Source organism: Agelaius phoeniceus, chromosome Z (assembly GCF_051311805.1).
Source record: "Agelaius phoeniceus isolate bAgePho1 chromosome Z, bAgePho1.hap1, whole genome shotgun sequence".
Taxonomy (NCBI): Eukaryota; Metazoa; Chordata; class Aves; order Passeriformes; family Icteridae; genus Agelaius; species Agelaius phoeniceus.
Window position 1 is genome coordinate 32,964,695 of NC_135303.1, and position 19,608 is coordinate 32,984,302.

The following is a 19,608-nucleotide window of genomic DNA, read 5'->3' on the forward strand; positions in this document are numbered from 1 at the left end:
GTTGATCTGTGCATTGCGTGTATTAGCACCTAGCATCATACAGGGTTTAAGACATTGCATGATGCCTCTCTTTCCCCAGGTTGATTTCATTTTACACCCTACTCCATTTCATTCATGCTTTTACTTCCTAGTTCACTCCATAGTCTACTTTTTCCCCAGTGCACCCGACACCATTTGCGATTCCTTCTTTTTCTCTTCACAACAGATCCAGACTAAGACCGTGGCCCAGTGTGTGGAGTTCTACTACTCCTGGAAAAAGGAGCATAAACTTGCCAGCACTCTTGCTCAGGTGAGGGGCAAGAAAATGGAGAGGTGCCAGGAAGGTTGAGAAACTGGGAGAAGGGGAGAAAAGCTGCTGGCGAGCCATGCCAGACGCCCCTTTGCCAGGATCACATCGTCCCATGCGCTGGGAAAGGCACAGCAGATGCTGCCCGGGCCTTCCTTGTGCTGCTGCCCTGAAGTATGCAATTCTGGAGCCTAACTTTGACCCAAGAAAGCAGTACCGCCACCAAAATGGGCTTTGACTCTCCAGAGACAGGCTTCTCAAGGGCTGGCAGCCTCGTTGACTCCAATCAGACCCCAAATTCCCCACTGCTTGCTGACATCAGCAATCCAGGCTGCCTTTGTGGATATGCTGCAGATTTTCAGGGAGATTTTCTAGCATCCCAGCATACTCCCCAAGAAGGAGCTGCCAGTGCTGTGGCTCCCCTAAAACGTTCCTTAGCGGCAAAGAGCAATTTGCTTCCCATCATGTGAGAGAGAGAGAGAGAGAGAGAGAGGGAGATCATTTTGGGGACTAGAAAATGGCTAAGCATGTGTCTACCCTAATTGGACGTAATTGAAATGCCATTGCCTAGACATTTGTGGAGGAAAAGCAGAGAGAAATAGATGTTAGGCAGAAAGGTAGAAATAAGAAATGTAGAGCTCTAAATAGCCAGGTCTTTCTCCCACCCCTTTGGCCTGTAGAAAAGAGGAGTATTTTCCTCCAAGCTCTGTGTTGGCAGCCCGCCGCAGCCCATTGGCAAAGGCAGCCGTTTTCTCAGCTCTTGAGGCTTTGGAAGGATTTGCTTAGGCCGATCGATTTTTCTGCTGGATGCTCTGATTTCCAGCTTTGTGAGAGGAAGGAAGCATTGATAAGGACTCTTTGATCTCCAGAGTGTGGGCAAAGCAAGGAGGAGGAAAAGCCCTCCCAGAAAGGAGAACGGGGAGACAGGGAAGAGAAGCCGCAAGAGGGCTCGCAGCGCCCAGTGTCCCTGCTGCCAACCGCGCCAGCCGCCCCCTTCGGCGGGAGGCCCCTTTCCCTGCGGGCAGTGCAAACGGTGCGCAAGTTCCTCCTCTTTCTGCTCAAAGCTGCGCCTTTGGACTGAAACGGGCTGACCCTTTTCAAAGGCACCGCAGGGGAAGCTGGGGGCACCTGCAGCATCGCCCCCGGCAGCCGTGCTCAAGCTTAACACCCACCTCAAACCCAAAGAGCTTAGGTAAAACCCAGCCTTCACAATGAAACCTTGCCGTGCCCCAACAAGACACAGTTGATACAAGTAGGAATAGATCCATCAAAGCTTGGTTTGATGCTGCTGATCAAATTCAAAAGAGGACGCAGCAAAAGGAGGAAGACATTTCAAGGCATTGAAAGTAGAACCATCAGACTCATGGTGCTGATCCATTGACAAATGTGCCACTGCCCGACAAGACAGAAATTCATACTCAAATGGAGATCTCGGCACTTGCTTTCATGGTGTGTACTAGCGTCAGCAATGGATGGTTTGTTTCCTATCTTGCAGGGTGTTTGAAAGCATGAAGGAAAGGAACAACCACAGCAGAAGACATCGGCCTCGGAAGGAAGCAGAGCCTCTCCCCAAGAAGAAAAGACTTTGAAATTAGACAACCCTGCAGCTTGTCCAGGGCTAGCAAGAGTTAGGTGTCAACAGGACTCGATAGGAATAGGACTGGTTTTTAAGCTTTTAGTGTAGTTTAAACTTCTACTTAGTTAGTTGACATGATAGGAATCTCCTCAATTTAGTAGTTAAGATCCATTAGTATTATTGGAGATTCATTAGTTTGATTAGATTTCTCAAATAAATTTCAAAGGTTGGGTGTTGTCTATGCTCTGCCTTTTGTCATTTTGCCTTTGTTGAGAGCCAATGGGTCTTTATCATTTAACCAAAGTTTGTTCCATTTTGTCTTTTTGTCTGTATGAAATGACTTTGGCAATGTTTGTTCCATTTGCCTGGTGTTGCAAAGACGGCACTTGCCCTGAGAGTAGAATCTGGGCAGGCGCCACCTCCCCCAGGCCCGGCCCCTTGCTCAGCTGGCAGGACTTCCTGATGTGTGTCTCCTTTACTGCCAGTGAAATACTGCTGGGGCTTCAGCCTTTGATTCCTCAACATCTCAGCTGGGAGTGGAAAGGGAGGCTTTGTTTAATTCACTGAATTGCATCTAGATGAGTGGTCTGGTCTCACCATATTTTCTGGCATAAAGGCAGCGGGTTGAGTCCTTTTTGGAGTCCAGCCAGATAACTTTGTTTCATTTTGGGGGACTGATGGAGCTGACCAGCTTGGAGGACGTTTCTACGCCCTCCGATTCTATCCAATTCCTATCGGCATGCACCACAAAGGCATGGCTAGGTCAGTTTCAGTTTCTCCTGAAAGGACCAGTGTCGCGCTCTGGGCCTCCAGCAATCTCCTTAGCTAAAGCCGAGCGGGTGTGATCATTATCCTCTGACTTGTCACAGCTGGGGCACTTGCGCCAAAGAAGAATCCAAGTCACTCTTTTATGGAGGCCAGCAAATGGCCCTGCCTAGCAAGGCTTTGGTGGCAGGGGCTGTGGAGGGTGGATGGAGAGGGGGCGAGGGAGGGGGCAATTGGCAGGCTGCTTCTGGGAAGCCGAGGCAAGCTTGCCCTTGTCTGATGGAGCCGGTGCAGGTGGGCTTTGGAGGCTACAAAGTATCTGCCTTGCAGTGGGACTTGTTCCAGCTGCCCCCTCAGTTTGCTGGCCAGTGGGTAACATGCAGGCTGGGAAGGAAGCAAGATTGGGACTGAAGCAAGATTTGCTTTTCCTTAAGGACAGGCAGGAAAGCAGCAAAGCTGCCTGGCTTTTGTCATATCGGCGATCTAGGCGTTAAAAGCAATGTGAAGGCCAGCAGTGTGGAAAGGTAATTCTGTTAGTGTTGCTTTCTTAGAGGAATGCCAGAGTCTTTTGGGACAACCACCGAGCTTCTCCAAGGGAGCTGGACGAGGGATCTAGAAATTCTGCCTGAATGTTTGCTAGAGAATTGCCCGTGTGCTGTCCCTGTGTGTGTGTGTGTGTCCCCCCATCAGTTGGCCTGAAAAAGATCCTGTTTCTCCAAGTTTCAAGGGAGGAGTGATGAGGTGAGAGACCAGCTCAGAGGCCCAAAGGAGGGAAACCATGCAGTGACATTATTGGGCAGCAAAAGGAGAATTGAGAAAGGGGGCAGGATGAATGCCTCCACTTTGAGAGGAAGCTTTGGAGCTGGCTCTGCGCTGGACAACTTGCAAATTCCAGCTCCTCTCAGAGCTGGAGGAGAGCCAGTGGGAGGAGCCCTTCTGGCTCTCCAGGGCAGGAGATGAGGTCTGGGCCCTTGCACAGAGGCAGGCTCCTGTGCACCTTCAGCTGGAGGCACCTTGCAAAGAAGCACCGGGAAGAGCCAGGGCTGTCCCTGCACTGCTTTTGCCCGTCTCATCAGACGACTGAGGAGAAAAGGCCCAATGGGAAGCTTCTCAGAGCAAACTTGCAGCAGAAGGCGGCCCATGCCCCTTTCTGTCCCATGGCTCCCCCAGGGGTTCTAGATGGAATGTTGGGCTGTGCCCATAGCAACCGTCGTTGTCTCCTGCTCCTGCGGCCCTTGCTGGAACGCTGCTGGAGCAGCAGCTGCAGGATCAGCTCCTGGGCTGTCCCTGAGCAGCCGCCTTCTGCACTCAGCGCCAGACCCGGCCTCTGCACCGACATCCTGGTCTCCTCGTCTGCCTCCGGGCATCCCCAGAGCACTTGGGAACCCTCCAAGGTAAGAAAATCCCCGTTTGCCCTCAACGCACTAGCACAGGGGCAGGAGGCTCCAGCTGCCTCTCCCACCAAGCACGACACACAGGCTGCGTGCTCACTTTCCCCAGACGAGCTTCCACGTGAAAGCAGGGTGCAGCTTTTGAAAGAATCATGTTGCCTCCAGGGGAAACACAGACCTTTCCATAGAGGACCTAGAGAGGTGTCCCAGTGCAGTTGCAGATCCTCGTCCACGCATCACCTGATTAAACGTTCTTAGCACCCATTTCAGTCCTCAAACTATCTTGTGCTGACCCCAAAACAAATTGTTCCTGGCTGAGCAGGTCAGGGCTTCAGTGTCAACAAATCCCCTTATGCCCTGACTCTGCTCATACCCGCTCCAAAGCTTCAAACAGCACAATGATGCCACTTCTCCTCTGGCATCCCTGTCGTTCAGGGCATGGAAGCATTTGACTGGGCTTCTCCTCAAACACAGGCTTTCAACTTCAAAAACCATCTGGGATCAGCAATTCTTATCTACTTACCTAGTTCCATCGCTTCTAGATCCATTCTATTTTAAGATCTTTAGAGATTCTTTTTTCAGTGCACGTAGGGCTGGTTCTACCTCATGCTCAGGGGAGGCCGTCAAATGCCATCTCCTCAAGAGCACAATCACAGTAGCACAGAATTTTCTGCCTTGGAAGGGATTCTGAAAGATCACTGAGCCCAACTGCAGGGCCTGCCCGGGGCAGCCTCAACAATCACAGCCTGTGCCCAAGAGCAGTGTCCAAACACTTTTGGAGCTCAGTCAGCCTTGGTGCTGTGCCCCCTTCCCTGGGGAGGCTGTTGCAGTGCCCAAGCAGCCTGTGGCTGAAGAAGCTTTTCCTTCTATCCAACCTAAGCCTGCACTGGCACATCTTCCCTGCCATTCTCTTGGCTCTTCTCAGTGGCCCCGGGAGTGAAGAGAGTAGTGCATGGCCTTCTGCTTGCCCTCCTGAGGAAGCTGCTGACTGCTAGAGGGTCCTGCCTAGGACATTCCATGTCAAAAAGGCAGCAATGAGAGCAAAGAGAAAGGAGCTGGGACACAGGAGCTCAGGCTTTGCAATGATGAGGATGAGAAGGAAGGCTACTGACACATCCTTGGCAGAAGGATTTTGAACTGGAGCATTGCTTTGATCTCTTTCAGGTGGAAAGGAGAGGCACAATGAAAAGGAAAGCAAGAGCCCAGATTCAGCCGTGAGTTTTGGCCTAGGGTTAAAGCACAGCAAACTGGAGGAATGGCGAGGAGGAGAACTGCTCTTTCAGAGTCAGGCTGGGATTGGTTCAAGCCTGTGGGTGCACAGCAAGGCTCTCTTGACCTTTCTCAAGGTCTTTGACTTGCCTTTCTCACCTCCACCTCCTTCTTCCTTTAGACGCATCAATGTTGGCAGCGACTTTCAGGCTGAGCTCCCAGAGCTGCAGAGCAGAGCACCAAGTGAGGATGAAGAGCCTGCAAGCCTGGTCTGGAAGCCCTGGGGGGAGGATGACTCTGACATGGAAAAACCTGACAGAGGTAGCTTTGCTTCCAGCCCTGAGCTACTTGGGTCTTGAAAAGGCTCCTTTTGCCTAAAAAGGCAGCCTTTTGCAGGCTCTGCTTCTCTCCTTGTCTCGCCCATCTTCCCATGTAGAAGTGTTAGAGGCAAGGAGAAAGAGCAAGCACCTTGCTCTCCCAGTTGGTCAGGGCCGTTTGCCACTGGAAGAGGGGAGATTGGCCCCCACTTCTTCTTACAGAAGCTGCTTTGGAGGGAGAGCCAGCACTGCGTGGGCCCTTGCTTCAGCTGGCCCTGTCTTTGCTCTCCTTTTCATGCTCTCCAAGCTGCTGTCTTTAGCTGCCGGCCTTTCCTTCTGCCTTGCATGGCAGTCTTTGTCCTTGCTGGCCTCCAGGCTGACTTTCGGTGGGTTTTTTCTTATGCTTGCAGTAAGAGAACTGTTGGACATGGCCAGCTCCCGTGGCATTCCCGGGGCAGCAGCTAACCTGGAGCGCGCCCTGCACTGCCTGCACCAGGCACGCGGCAGCGTTCCGGTAAGAAGCGGCTGTTTGGGCACAGAGAAGAGGGCACAGGGAATGCAGAGGGCCTGGGCACTGGGACAGCCTTTCCTGGCTGCTCTTGGAAGAAGGGTCTTAACAGGGAGCAGAGCACTTGCTGCCTGCTGGGTCTCCTCCAGCTGCGTCAGGGCTGAGCCCAAAGGGCTCCAGCAGGGAGAATCTCCCTCCTGGAGGCGGCGGCGGCAGAAGGTCCTGCTGCCTTGTAAATGGCCTGGAGATCTGGGTTCTCTAAGACCTTAGGAGGGGAAATTCCCAGAAGCCTCAGTCAGCTGAGGCCATTCTGGCTGCAGGAGCAGCAAAATCCTCAGCTTGGTGAGCAAAAGGCCACTCTTGGGGACCAGGATCAAAGGGTTGGACAGCAAAAACTAGGGACTGGGAGCAAATGACAGTGTTTCACCCACATGGGATAGAGTCGCTTGAATGTCTGGAGAGGCAAAGGAGCTGAAAGGCGGCACCTGTGTTTTTTTTGGCTCATTTTTAATGTGCTGGGGCGGCTAAAGCCTTTTCCCTCTTGATCTTGCAGGAGGCTCTGGAGATGCTGCTCTCAGAGGGGCCTGCAACAGCTCAAGGCCATCCCATGGCTGATTATCATTACGCAGGTAAGCAAAGCAGAGCTTCTTGCGTCCCTGACAGATGCTGCCGTCCCCTTCATTCTTGTGGCAAGGGTTTCTGCTTCAAGAAATTGTGCTTAACACCAGCACAAGGTCTTGTCTCCTCTGCGGCTTGGGAAAGCACCAGCATCTAGTCCTTCAGCTTTACTTGTTTTCCAATCCTTCTCCCCGGGCAATGCCTGCTCTTGTCTTCATGACCTTCTGAGGGAGCAGACACGTACACCCACGTGAATGACGGCCTGCGACCATTTTCTTTCGGCAGCCAGTGGGATCTACTTGGTGTGGATCAAGGGATCCCTTTACTAGCCGCTGCTTTTTATTGCCAGGCTCTGATAGATGGACACCTGAGGAGAAGGAGTCCTTCCAAAAGGCTTTCCACACCTACGGCAAGGATTTTCATCTCATCCAGAAGCAGGTAAAGAAAGCCACGGGACATTCTTTACCCGAGCAGATCAGCAGCAGGAAAGCTTGCTTATTTCTGGGAACAAGCACTGGGCTTCAGTCTCTCTCTTCTCAAGTACCACGTATCTTCAAGAAGTAAGAAAAGGGGACATCAAAAGCCTGTGTCAAAAGGATGATCCTGCCTCTCCAGCCCTTTTCTCCAAGCTCTTTTGGAAGATGAAGCTTTATTCTGTCAGACTTGTGGCACAGGTCTGCTGCTGCTTCCACAAGACACTGTGCTGGCATAACTGGAGTGAAGTGGGGAAAGACAAACTCTGCTTGTTGTTGATCTGTGCATTGCGTGTATTAGCACCTAGCATCATACAGGGTTTAAGACATTGCATGATGCCTCTCTTTCCCCAGGTTGATTTCATTTTACACCCTACTCCATTTCATTCATGCTTTTACTTCCTAGTTCACTCCATAGTCTACTTTTTCCCCAGTGCACCCGACACCATTTGCGATTCCTTCTTTTTCTCTTCACAACAGATCCAGACTAAGACCGTGGCCCAGTGTGTGGAGTTCTACTACTCCTGGAAAAAGGAGCATAAACTTGCCAGCACTCTTGCTCAGGTGAGGGGCAAGAAAATGGAGAGGTGCCAGGAAGGTTGAGAAACTGGGAGAAGGGGAGAAAAGCTGCTGGCGAGCCATGCCAGACGCCCCTTTGCCAGGATCACATCGTCCCATGCGCTGGGAAAGGCACAGCAGATGCTGCCCGGGCCTTCCTTGTGCTGCTGCCCTGAAGTATGCAATTCTGGAGCCTAACTTTGACCCAAGAAAGCAGTACCGCCACCAAAATGGGCTTTGACTCTCCAGAGACAGGCTTCTCAAGGGCTGGCAGCCTCGTTGACTCCAATCAGACCCCAAATTCCCCACTGCTTGCTGACATCAGCAATCCAGGCTGCCTTTGTGGATATGCTGCAGATTTTCAGGGAGATTTTCTAGCATCCCAGCATACTCCCCAAGAAGGAGCTGCCAGTGCTGTGGCTCCCCTAAAACGTTCCTTAGCGGCAAAGAGCAATTTGCTTCCCATCATGTGAGAGAGAGAGAGAGAGAGAGAGAGGGAGATCATTTTGGGGACTAGAAAATGGCTAAGCATGTGTCTACCCTAATTGGACGTAATTGAAATGCCATTGCCTAGACATTTGTGGAGGAAAAGCAGAGAGAAATAGATGTTAGGCAGAAAGGTAGAAATAAGAAATGTAGAGCTCTAAATAGCCAGGTCTTTCTCCCACCCCTTTGGCCTGTAGAAAAGAGGAGTATTTTCCTCCAAGCTCTGTGTTGGCAGCCCGCCGCAGCCCATTGGCAAAGGCAGCCGTTTTCTCAGCTCTTGAGGCTTTGGAAGGATTTGCTTAGGCCGATCGATTTTTCTGCTGGATGCTCTGATTTCCAGCTTTGTGAGAGGAAGGAAGCATTGATAAGGACTCTTTGATCTCCAGAGTGTGGGCAAAGCAAGGAGGAGGAAAAGCCCTCCCAGAAAGGAGAACGGGGAGACAGGGAAGAGAAGCCGCAAGAGGGCTCGCAGCGCCCAGTGTCCCTGCTGCCAACCGCGCCAGCCGCCCCCTTCGGCGGGAGGCCCCTTTCCCTGCGGGCAGTGCAAACGGTGCGCAAGTTCCTCCTCTTTCTGCTCAAAGCTGCGCCTTTGGACTGAAACGGGCTGACCCTTTTCAAAGGCACCGCAGGGGAAGCTGGGGGCACCTGCAGCATCGCCCCCGGCAGCCGTGCTCAAGCTTAACACCCACCTCAAACCCAAAGAGCTTAGGTAAAACCCAGCCTTCACAATGAAACCTTGCCGTGCCCCAACAAGACCCAGTTGATACAAGTAGGAATAGATCCATCAAAGCTTGGTTTGATGCTGCTGATCAAATTCAAAAGAGGACGCAGCAAAAGGAGGAAGACATTTCAAGGCATTGAAAGTAGAACCATCAGACTCATGGTGCTGATCCATTGACAAATGTGCCACTGCCCGACAAGACAGAAATTCATACTCAAACGGAGATCTCGGCACTTGCTTTCATGGTGTGTACTAGCGTCAGCAATGGATGGTTTGTTTCCTATCTTGCAGGGTGTTTGAAAGCATGAAGGAAAGGAACAACCACAGCAGAAGACATCGGCCTCGGAAGGAAGCAGAGCCTCTCCCCAAGAAGAAAAGACTTTGAAATTAGACAACCCTGCAGCTTGTCCAGGGCTAGCAAGAGTTAGGTGTCAACAGGACTCGATAGGAATAGGACTGGTTTTTAAGCTTTTAGTGTAGTTTAAACTTCTACTTAGTTAGTTGACATGATAGGAATCTCCTCAATTTAGTAGTTAAGATCCATTAGTATTATTGGAGATTCATTAGTTTGATTAGATTTCTCAAATAAATTTCAAAGGTTGGGTGTTGTCTATGCTCTGCCTTTTGTCATTTTGCCTTTGTTGAGAGCCAATGGGTCTTTATCATTTAACCAAAGTTTGTTCCATTTTGTCTTTTTGTCTGTATGAAATGACTTTGGCAATGTTTGTTCCATTTGCCTGGTGTTGCAAAGACGGCACTTGCCCTGAGAGTAGAATCTGGGCAGGCGCCACCTCCCCCAGGCCCAGCCCCTTGCTCAGCTGGCAGGACTTCCTGATGTGTGTCTCCTTTACTGCCAGTGAAATACTGCTGGGGCTTCAGCCTTTGATTCCTCAACATCTCAGCTGGGAGTGGAAAGGGAGGCTTTGTTTAATTCACTGAATTGCATCTAGATGAGTGGTCTGGTCTCACCATATTTTCTGGCATAAAGGCAGCGGGTTGAGTCCTTTTTGGAGTCCAGCCAGATAACTTTGTTTCATTTTGGGGGACTGATGGAGCTGACCAGCTTGGAGGACGTTTCTACGCCCTCCGATTCTATCCAATTCCTATCGGCATGCACCACAAAGGCATGGCTAGGTCAGTTTCAGTTTCTCCTGAAAGGACCAGTGTCGCGCTCTGGGCCTCCAGCAATCTCCTTAGCTAAAGCCGAGCGGGTGTGATCATTATCCTCTGACTTGTCACAGCTGGGGCACTTGCGCCAAAGAAGAATCCAAGTCACTCTTTTATGGAGGCCAGCAAATGGCCCTGCCTAGCAAGGCTTTGGTGGCAGGGGCTGTGGAGGGTGGATGGAGAGGGGGCGAGGGAGGGGGCAATTGGCAGGCTGCTTCTGGGAAGCCGAGGGAAGCTTGCCCTTGTCTGATGGAGCCGGTGCAGGTGGGCTTTGGAGGCTACAAAGTATCTGCCTTGCAGTGGGACTTGTTCCAGCTGCCCCCTCAGTTTGCTGGCCAGTGGGTAACATGCAGGCTGGGAAGGAAGCAAGATTGGGACTGAAGCAAGATTTGCTTTTCCTTAAGGACAGGCAGGAAAGCAGCAAAGCTGCCTGGCTTTTGTCATATCGGCGATCTAGGCGTTAAAAGCAATGTGAAGGCCAGCAGTGTGGAAAGGTAATTCTGTTAGTGTTGCTTTCTTAGAGGAATGCCAGAGTCTTTTGGGACAACCACCGAGCTTCTCCAAGGGAGCTGGACGAGGGATCTAGAAATTCTGCCTGAATGTTTGCTAGAGAATTGCCCGTGTGCTGTCCCTGTGTGTGTGTGTGTGTCCCCCCATCAGTTGGCCTGAAAAAGATCCTGTTTCTCCAAGTTTCAAGGGAGGAGTGATGAGGTGAGAGACCAGCTCAGAGGCCCAAAGGAGGGAAACCATGCAGTGACATTATTGGGCAGCAAAAGGAGAATTGAGAAAGGGGGCAGGATGAATGCCTCCACTTTGAGAGGAAGCTTTGGAGCTGGCTCTGCGCTGGACAACTTGCAAATTCCAGCTCCTCTCAGAGCTGGAGGAGAGCCAGTGGGAGGAGCCCTTCTGGCTCTCCAGGGCAGGAGATGAGGTCTGGGCCCTTGCACAGAGGCAGGCTCCTGTGCACCTTCAGCTGGAGGCACCTTGCAAAGAAGCACCGGGAAGAGCCAGGGCTGTCCCTGCACTGCTTTTGCCCGTCTCATCAGACGACTGAGGAGAAAAGGCCCAATGGGAAGCTTCTCAGAGCAAACTTGCAGCAGAAGGCGGCCCATGCCCCTTTCTGTCCCATGGCTCCCCCGGGGGTTCTAGATGGAATGTTGGGCTGTGCCCATAGCAACCGTCGTTGTCTCCTGCTCCTGCGGCCCTTGCTGGAACGCTGCTGGAGCAGCAGCTGCAGGATCAGCTCCTGGGCTGTCCCTGACCAGCCGCCTTCTGCACTCAGTGCCAGACCCGGCCTCTGCACCGACATCCTGGTCTCCTCGTCTGCCTCCGGGCATCCCCAGAGCACTTGGGAACCCTCCAAGGTAAGAAAATCCCCGTTTGCCCTCAACGCACTAGCACAGGGGCAGGAGGCTCCAGCTGCCTCTCCCACCAAGCACGACACACAGGCTGCGTGCTCACTTTCCCCAGACGAGCTTCCACGTGAAAGCAGGGTGCAGCTTTTGAAAGAATCATGTTGCCTCCAGGGGAAACACAGACCTTTCCATAGAGGACCTAGAGAGGTGTCCCAGTGCAGTTGCAGATCCTCGTCCACGCATCACCTGATTAAACGTTCTTAGCACCCATTTCAGTCCTCAAACTATCTTGTGCTGACCCCAAAACAAATTGTTCCTGGCTGAGCAGGTCAGGGCTTCAGTGTCAACAAATCCCCTTATGCCCTGACTCTGCTCATACCCGCTCCAAAGCTTCAAACAGCACAATGATGCCACTTCTCCTCTGGCATCCCTGTCGTTCAGGGCATGGAAGCATTTGACTGGGCTTCTCCTCAAACACAGGCTTTCAACTTCAAAAACCATCTGGGATCAGCAATTCTTATCTACTTACCTAGTTCCATCGCTTCTAGATCCATTCTATTTTAAGATCTTTAGAGATTCTTTTTTCAGTGCACGTAGGGCTGGTTCTACCTCATGCTCAGGGGAGGCCGTCAAATGCCATCTCCTCAAGAGCACAATCACAGTAGCACAGAATTTTCTGCCTTGGAAGGGATTCTGAAAGATCACTGAGCCCAACTGCAGGGCCTGCCCGGGGCAGCCTCAACAATCACAGCCTGTGCCCAAGAGCAGTGTCCAAACACTTTTGGAGCTCAGTCAGCCTTGGTGCTGTGCCCCCTTCCCTGGGGAGGCTGTTGCAGTGCCCAAGCAGCCTGTGGCTGAAGAAGCTTTTCCTTCTATCCAACCTAAGCCTGCACTGGCACATCTTCCCTGCCATTCTCTTGGCTCTTCTCAGTGGCCCCGGGAGTGAAGAGAGTAGTGCATGGCCTTCTGCTTGCCCTCCTGAGGAAGCTGCTGACTGCTAGAGGGTCCTGCCTAGGACATTCCATGTCAAAAAGGCAGCAATGAGAGCAAAGAGAAAGGAGCTGGGACACAGGAGCTCAGGCTTTGCAATGATGAGGATGAGAAGGAAGGCTACTGACACATCCTTGGCAGAAGGATTTTGAACTGGAGCATTGCTTTGATCTCTTTCAGGTGGAAAGGAGAGGCACAATGAAAAGGAAAGCAAGAGCCCAGATTCAGCCGTGAGTTTTGGCCTAGGGTTAAAGCACAGCAAACTGGAGGAATGGCGAGGAGGAGAACTGCTCTTTCAGAGTCAGGCTGGGATTGGTTCAAGCCTGTGGGTGCACAGCAAGGCTCTCTTGACCTTTCTCAAGGTCTTTGACTTGCCTTTCTCACCTCCACCTCCTTCTTCCTTTAGACGCATCAATGTTGGCAGCGACTTTCAGGCTGAGCTCCCAGAGCTGCAGAGCAGAGCACCAAGTGAGGATGAAGAGCCTGCAAGCCTGGTCTGGAAGCCCTGGGGGGAGGATGACTCTGACATGGAAAAACCTGACAGAGGTAGCTTTGCTTCCAGCCCTGAGCTACTTGGGTCTTGAAAAGGCTCCTTTTGCCTAAAAAGGCAGCCTTTTGCAGGCTCTGCTTCTCTCCTTGTCTCGCCCATCTTCCCATGTAGAAGTGTTAGAGGCAAGGAGAAAGAGCAAGCACCTTGCTCTCCCAGTTGGTCAGGGCCGTTTGCCACTGGAAGAGGGGAGATTGGCCCCCACTTCTTCTTACAGAAGCTGCTTTGGAGGGAGAGCCAGCACTGCGTGGGCCCTTGCTTCAGCTGGCCCTGTCTTTGCTCTCCTTTTCATGCTCTCCAAGCTGCTGTCTTTAGCTGCCGGCCTTTCCTTCTGCCTTGCATGGCAGTCTTTGTCCTTGCTGGACTCCAGGCTGACTTTCGGTGGGTTTTTTCTTATGCTTGCAGTAAGAGAACTGTTGGACATGGCCAGCTCCCGTGGCATTCCCGGGGCAGCAGCTAACCTGGAGCGCGCCCTGCACTGCCTGCACCAGGCACGCGGCAGCGTTCCGGTAAGAAGCGGCTGTTTGGGCACAGAGAAGAGGGCACAGGGAATGCAGAGGGCCTGGGCACTGGGACAGCCTTTCCTGGCTGCTCTTGGAAGAAGGGTCTTAACAGGGAGCAGAGCACTTGCTGCCTGCTGGGTCTCCTCCAGCTGCGTCAGGGCTGAGCCCAAAGGGCTCCAGCAGGGAGAATCTCCCTCCTGGAGGCGGCGGCGGCAGAAGGTCCTGCTGCCTTGTAAATGGCCTGGAGATCTGGGTTCTCTAAGACCTTAGGAGGGGAAATTCCCAGAAGCCTCAGTCAGCTGAGGCCATTCTGGCTGCAGGAGCAGCAAAATCCTCAGCTTGGTGAGCAAAAGGCCACTCTTGGGGACCAGGATCAAAGGGTTGGACAGCAAAAACTAGGGACTGGGAGCAAATGACAGTGTTTCACCCACATGGGATAGAGTCGCTTGAATGTCTGGAGAGGCAAAGGAGCTGAAAGGCGGCACCTGTGTTTTTTTTGGCTCATTTTTAATGTGCTGGGGCGGCTAAAGCCTTTTCCCTCTTGATCTTGCAGGAGGCTCTGGAGATGCTGCTCTCAGAGGGGCCTGCAACAGCTCAAGGCCATCCCATGGCTGATTATCATTACGCAGGTAAGCAAAGCAGAGCTTCTTGCGTCCCTGACAGATGCTGCCGTCCCCTTCATTCTTGTGGCAAGGGTTTCTGCTTCAAGAAATTGTGCTTAACACCAGCACAAGGTCTTGTCTCCTCTGTGGGTGGGCAAAGCACCAGCATCTAGTCCTTCAGCTTTACTTGTTTTCCAATCCTTCTCCCCGGGCAATGCCTGCTCTTGTCTTCATGACCTTCTGAGGGAGCAGACACGTACACACACGTGAATGACGGCCTGCGACCATTTTCTTTCGGCAGCCAGTGGGATCTACTTGGTGTGGATCAAGGGATCCCTTTACTAGCCGCTGCTTTTTATTGCCAGGCTCTGATAGATGGACACCTGAGGAGAAGGAGTCCTTCCAAAAGGCTTTCCACACCTACGGCAAGGATTTTCATCTCATCCAGAAGCAGGTAAAGAAAGCCACGGGACATTCTTTACCCGAGCAGATCAGCAGCAGGAAAGCTTGCTTATTTCTGGGAACAAGCACTGGGCTTCAGTCTCTCTCTTCTCAAGTACCACGTATCTTCAAGAAGTAAGAAAAGGGGACATCAAAAGCCTGTGTCAAAAGGATGATCCTGCCTCTCCAGCCCTTTTCTCCAAGCTCTTTTGGAAGATGAAGCTTTATTCTGTCAGACTTGTGGCACAGGTCTGCTGCTGCTTCCACAAGACACTGTGCTGGCATAACTGGAGTGAAGTGGGGAAAGACAAACTCTGCTTGTTGTTGATCTGTGCATTGCGTGTATTAGCACCTAGCATCATACAGGGTTTAAGACATTGCATGATGCCTCTCTTTCCCCAGGTTGATTTCATTTTACACCCTACTCCATTTACTTCATGCTTTTACTTCCTAGTTCACTCCATAGTCTACTTTTTCCCCAGTGCACCCGACACCATTTGCGATTCCTTCTTTTTCTCTTCACAACAGATCCAGACTAAGACCGTGGCCCAGTGTGTGGAGTTCTACTACTCCTGGAAAAAGGAGCATAAACTTGCCAGCACTCTTGCTCAGGTGAGGGGCAAGAAAATGGAGAGGTGCCAGGAAGGTTGAGAAACTGGGAGAAGGGGAGAAAAGCTGCTGGCGAGCCATGCCAGACGCCCCTTTGCCAGGATCACATCGTCCCATGCGCTGGGAAAGGCACAGCAGATGCTGCCCGGGCCTTCCTTGTGCTGCTGCCCTGAAGTATGCAATTCTGGAGCCTAACTTTGACCCAAGAAAGCAGTACCGCCACCAAAATGGGCTTTGACTCTCCAGAGACAGGCTTCTCAAGGGCTGGCAGCCTCGTTGACTCCAATCAGACCCCAAATTCCCCACTGCTTGCTGACATCAGCAATCCAGGCTGCCTTTGTGGATATGCTGCAGATGTTCAGGGAGATTTTCTAGCATCCCAGCATACTCCCCAAGAAGGAGCTGCCAGTGCTGTGGCTCCCCTAAAACGTTCCTTAGCGGCAAAGAGCAATTTGCTTCCCATCATGTGAGAGAGAGAGAGAGAGAGAGAGAGGGAGATCATTTTGGGGACTAGAAAATGGCTAAGCATGTGTCTACCCTAATTGGACGTAATTGAAATGCCATTGCCTAGACATTTGTGGAGGAAAAGCAGAGAGAAATAGATGTTAGGCAGAAAGGTAGAAATAAGAAATGTAGAGCTCTAAATAGCCAGGTCTTTCTCCCACCCCTTTGGCCTGTAGAAAAGAGGAGTATTTTCCTCCAAGCTCTGTGTTGGCAGCCCGCCGCAGCCCATTGGCAAAGGCAGCCGTTTTCTCAGCTCTTGAGGCTTTGGAAGGATTTGCTTAGGCCGATCGATTTTTCTGCTGGATGCTCTGATTTCCAGCTTTGTGAGAGGAAGGAAGCATTGATAAGGACTCTTTGATCTCCAGAGTGTGGGCAAAGCAAGGAGGAGGAAAAGCCCTCCCAGAAAGGAGAACGGGGAGACAGGGAAGAGAAGCCGCAAGAGGGCTCGCAGCGCCCAGTGTCCCTGCTGCCAACCGCGCCAGCCGCCCCCTTCGGCGGGAGGCCCCTTTCCCTGCGGGCAGTGCAAACGGTGCGCAAGTTCCTCCTCTTTCTGCTCAAAGCTGCGCCTTTGGACTGAAACGGGCTGACCCTTTTCAAAGGCACCGCAGGGGAAGCTGGGGGCACCTGCAGCATCGCCCCCGGCAGCCGTGCTCAAGCTTAACACCCACCTCAAACCCAAAGAGCTTAGGTAAAACCCAGCCTTCACAATGAAACCTTGCCGTGCCCCAACAAGACCCAGTTGATACAAGTAGGAATAGATCCATCAAAGCTTGGTTTGATGCTGCTGATCAAATTCAAAAGAGGACGCAGCAAAAGGAGGAAGACATTTCAAGGCATTGAAAGTAGAACCATCAGACTCATGGTGCTGATCCATTGACAAATGTGCCACTGCCCGACAAGACAGAAATTCATACTCAAACGGAGATCTCGGCACTTGCTTTCATGGTGTGTACTAGCGTCAGCAATGGATGGTTTGTTTCCTATCTTGCAGGGTGTTTGAAAGCATGAAGGAAAGGAACAACCACAGCAGAAGACATCGGCCTCGGAAGGAAGCAGAGCCTCTCCCCAAGAAGAAAAGACTTTGAAATTAGACAACCCTGCAGCTTGTCCAGGGCTAGCAAGAGTTAGGTGTCAACAGGACTCGATAGGAATAGGACTGGTTTTTAAGCTTTTAGTGTAGTTTAAACTTCTACTTAGTTAGTTGACATGATAGGAATCTCCTCAATTTAGTAGTTAAGATCCATTAGTATTATTGGAGATTCATTAGTTTGATTAGATTTCTCAAATAAATTTCAAAGGTTGGGTGTTGTCTATGCTCTGCCTTTTGTCATTTTGCCTTTGTTGAGAGCCAATGGGTCTTTATCATTTAACCAAAGTTTGTTCCATTTTGTCTTTTTGTCTGTATGAAATGACTTTGGCAATGTTTGTTCCATTTGCCTGGTGTTGCAAAGACGGCACTTGCCCTGAGAGTAGAATCTGGGCAGGCGCCACCTCCCCCAGGCCCAGCCCCTTGCTCAGCTGGCAGGACTTCCTGATGTGTGTCTCCTTTACTGCCAGTGAAATACTGCTGGGGCTTCAGCCTTTGATTCCTCAACATCTCAGCTGGGAGTGGAAAGGGAGGCTTTGTTTAATTCACTGAATTGCATCTAGATGAGTGGTCTGGTCTCACCATATTTTCTGGCATAAAGGCAGCGGGTTGAGTCCTTTTTGGAGTCCAGCCAGATAACTTTGTTTCATTTTGGGGGACTGATGGAGCTGACCAGCTTGGAGGACGTTTCTACGCCCTCCGATTCTATCCAATTCCTATCGGCATGCACCACAAAGGCATGGCTAGGTCAGTTTCAGTTTCTCCTGAAAGGACCAGTGTCGCGCTCTGGGCCTCCAGCAATCTCCTTAGCTAAAGCCGAGCGGGTGTGATCATTATCCTCTGACTTGTCACAGCTGGGGCACTTGCGCCAAAGAAGAATCCAAGTCACTCTTTTATGGAGGCCAGCAAATGGCCCTGCCTAGCAAGGCTTTGGTGGCAGGGGCTGTGGAGGGTGGATGGAGAGGGGGCGAGGGAGGGGGCAATTGGCAGGCTGCTTCTGGGAAGCCGAGGGAAGCTTGCCCTTGTCTGATGGAGCCGGTGCAGGTGGGCTTTGGAGGCTACAAAGTATCTGCCTTGCAGTGGGACTTGTTCCAGCTGCCCCCTCAGTTTGCTGGCCAGTGGGTAACATGCAGGCTGGGAAGGAAGCAAGATTGGGACTGAAGCAAGATTTGCTTTTCCTTAAGGACAGGCAGGAAAGCAGCAAAGCTGCCTGGCTTTTGTCATATCGGCGATCTAGGCGTTAAAAGCAATGTGAAGGCCAGCAGTGTGGAAAGGTAATTCTGTTAGTGTTGCTTTCTTAGAGGAATGCCAGAGTCTTTTGGGACAACCACCGAGCTTCTCCAAGGGAGCTGGACGAGGGATCTAGAAATTCTGCCTGAATGTTTGCTAGAGAATTGCCCGTGTGCTGTCCCTGTGTGTGTGTGTGTGTCCCCCCATCAGTTGGCCTGAAAAAGATCCTGTTTCTCCAAGTTTCAAGGGAGGAGTGATGAGGTGAGAGACCAGCTCAGAGGCCCAAAGGAGGGAAACCATGCAGTGACATTATTGGGCAGCAAAAGGAGAATTGAGAAAGGGGGCAGGATGAATGCCTCCACTTTGAGAGGAAGCTTTGGAGCTGGCTCTGCGCTGGACAACTTGCAAATTCCAGCTCCTCTCAGAGCTGGAGGAGAGCCAGTGGGAGGAGCCCTTCTGGCTCTCCAGGGCAGGAGATGAGGTCTGGGCCCTTGCACAGAGGCAGGCTCCTGTGCACCTTCAGCTGGAGGCACCTTGCAAAGAAGCACCGGGAAGAGCCAGGGCTGTCCCTGCACTGCTTTTGCCCGTCTCATCAGACGACTGAGGAGAAAAGGCCCAATGGGAAGCTTCTCAGAGCAAACTTGCAGCAGAAGGCGGCCCATGCCCCTTTCTGTCCCATGGCTCCCCCGGGGGTTCTAGATGGAATGTTGGGCTGTGCCCATAGCAACCGTCGTTGTCTCCTGCTCCTGCGGCCCTTGCTGGAACGCTGCTGGAGCAGCAGCTGCAGGATCAGCTCCTGGGCTGTCCCTGACCAGCCGCCTTCTGCACTCAGTGCCAGACCCGGCCTCTGCACCGACATCCTGGTCTCCTCGTCTGCCTCCGGGCATCCCCAGAGCACTTGGGAACCCTCCAAGGTAAGAAAATCCCCGTTTGCCCTCAACGCACTAGCACAGGGGCAGGAGGCTCCAGCTGCCTCTCCCACCAAGCACGACACACAGGCTGCGTGCTCACTTTCCCCAGACGAGCTTCCACGTGAAAGCAGGGTGCAGCTTTTGAAAGAATCATGTTGCCTCCAGGGGAAACACAGACCTTTCCATAGAGGACCTAGAGAGGTGTCCCAGTGCAGTTGCAGATCCTCGTCCACGCATCACCTGATTAAACGTTCTTAGCACCCATTTCAGTCCTCAAACTATCTTGTGCTGACCCCAAAACAAATTGTTCCTGGCTGAGCAGGTCAGGGCTTCAGTGTCAACAAATCCCCTTATGCCCTGACTCTGCTCATACCCGCTCCAAAGCTTCAAACAGCACAATGATGCCACTTCTCCTCTGGCATCCCTGTCGTTCAGGGCATGGAAGCATTTGACTGGGCTTCTCCTCAAACACAGGCTTTCAACTTCAAAAACCATCTGGGATCAGCAATTCTTATCTACTTACCTAGTTCCATCGCTTCTAGATCCATTCTATTTTAAGATCTTTAGAGATTCTTTTTTCAGTGCACGTAGGGCTGGTTCTACCTCATGCTCAGGGGAGGCCATCAAATGCCATCTCCTCAAGAGCACAATCACAGTAGCACAGAATTTTCTGCCTTGGAAGGGATTCTGAAAGATCACTGAGCCCAACTGCAGGGCCTGCCCGGGGCAGCCTCAACAATCACAGCCTGTGCCC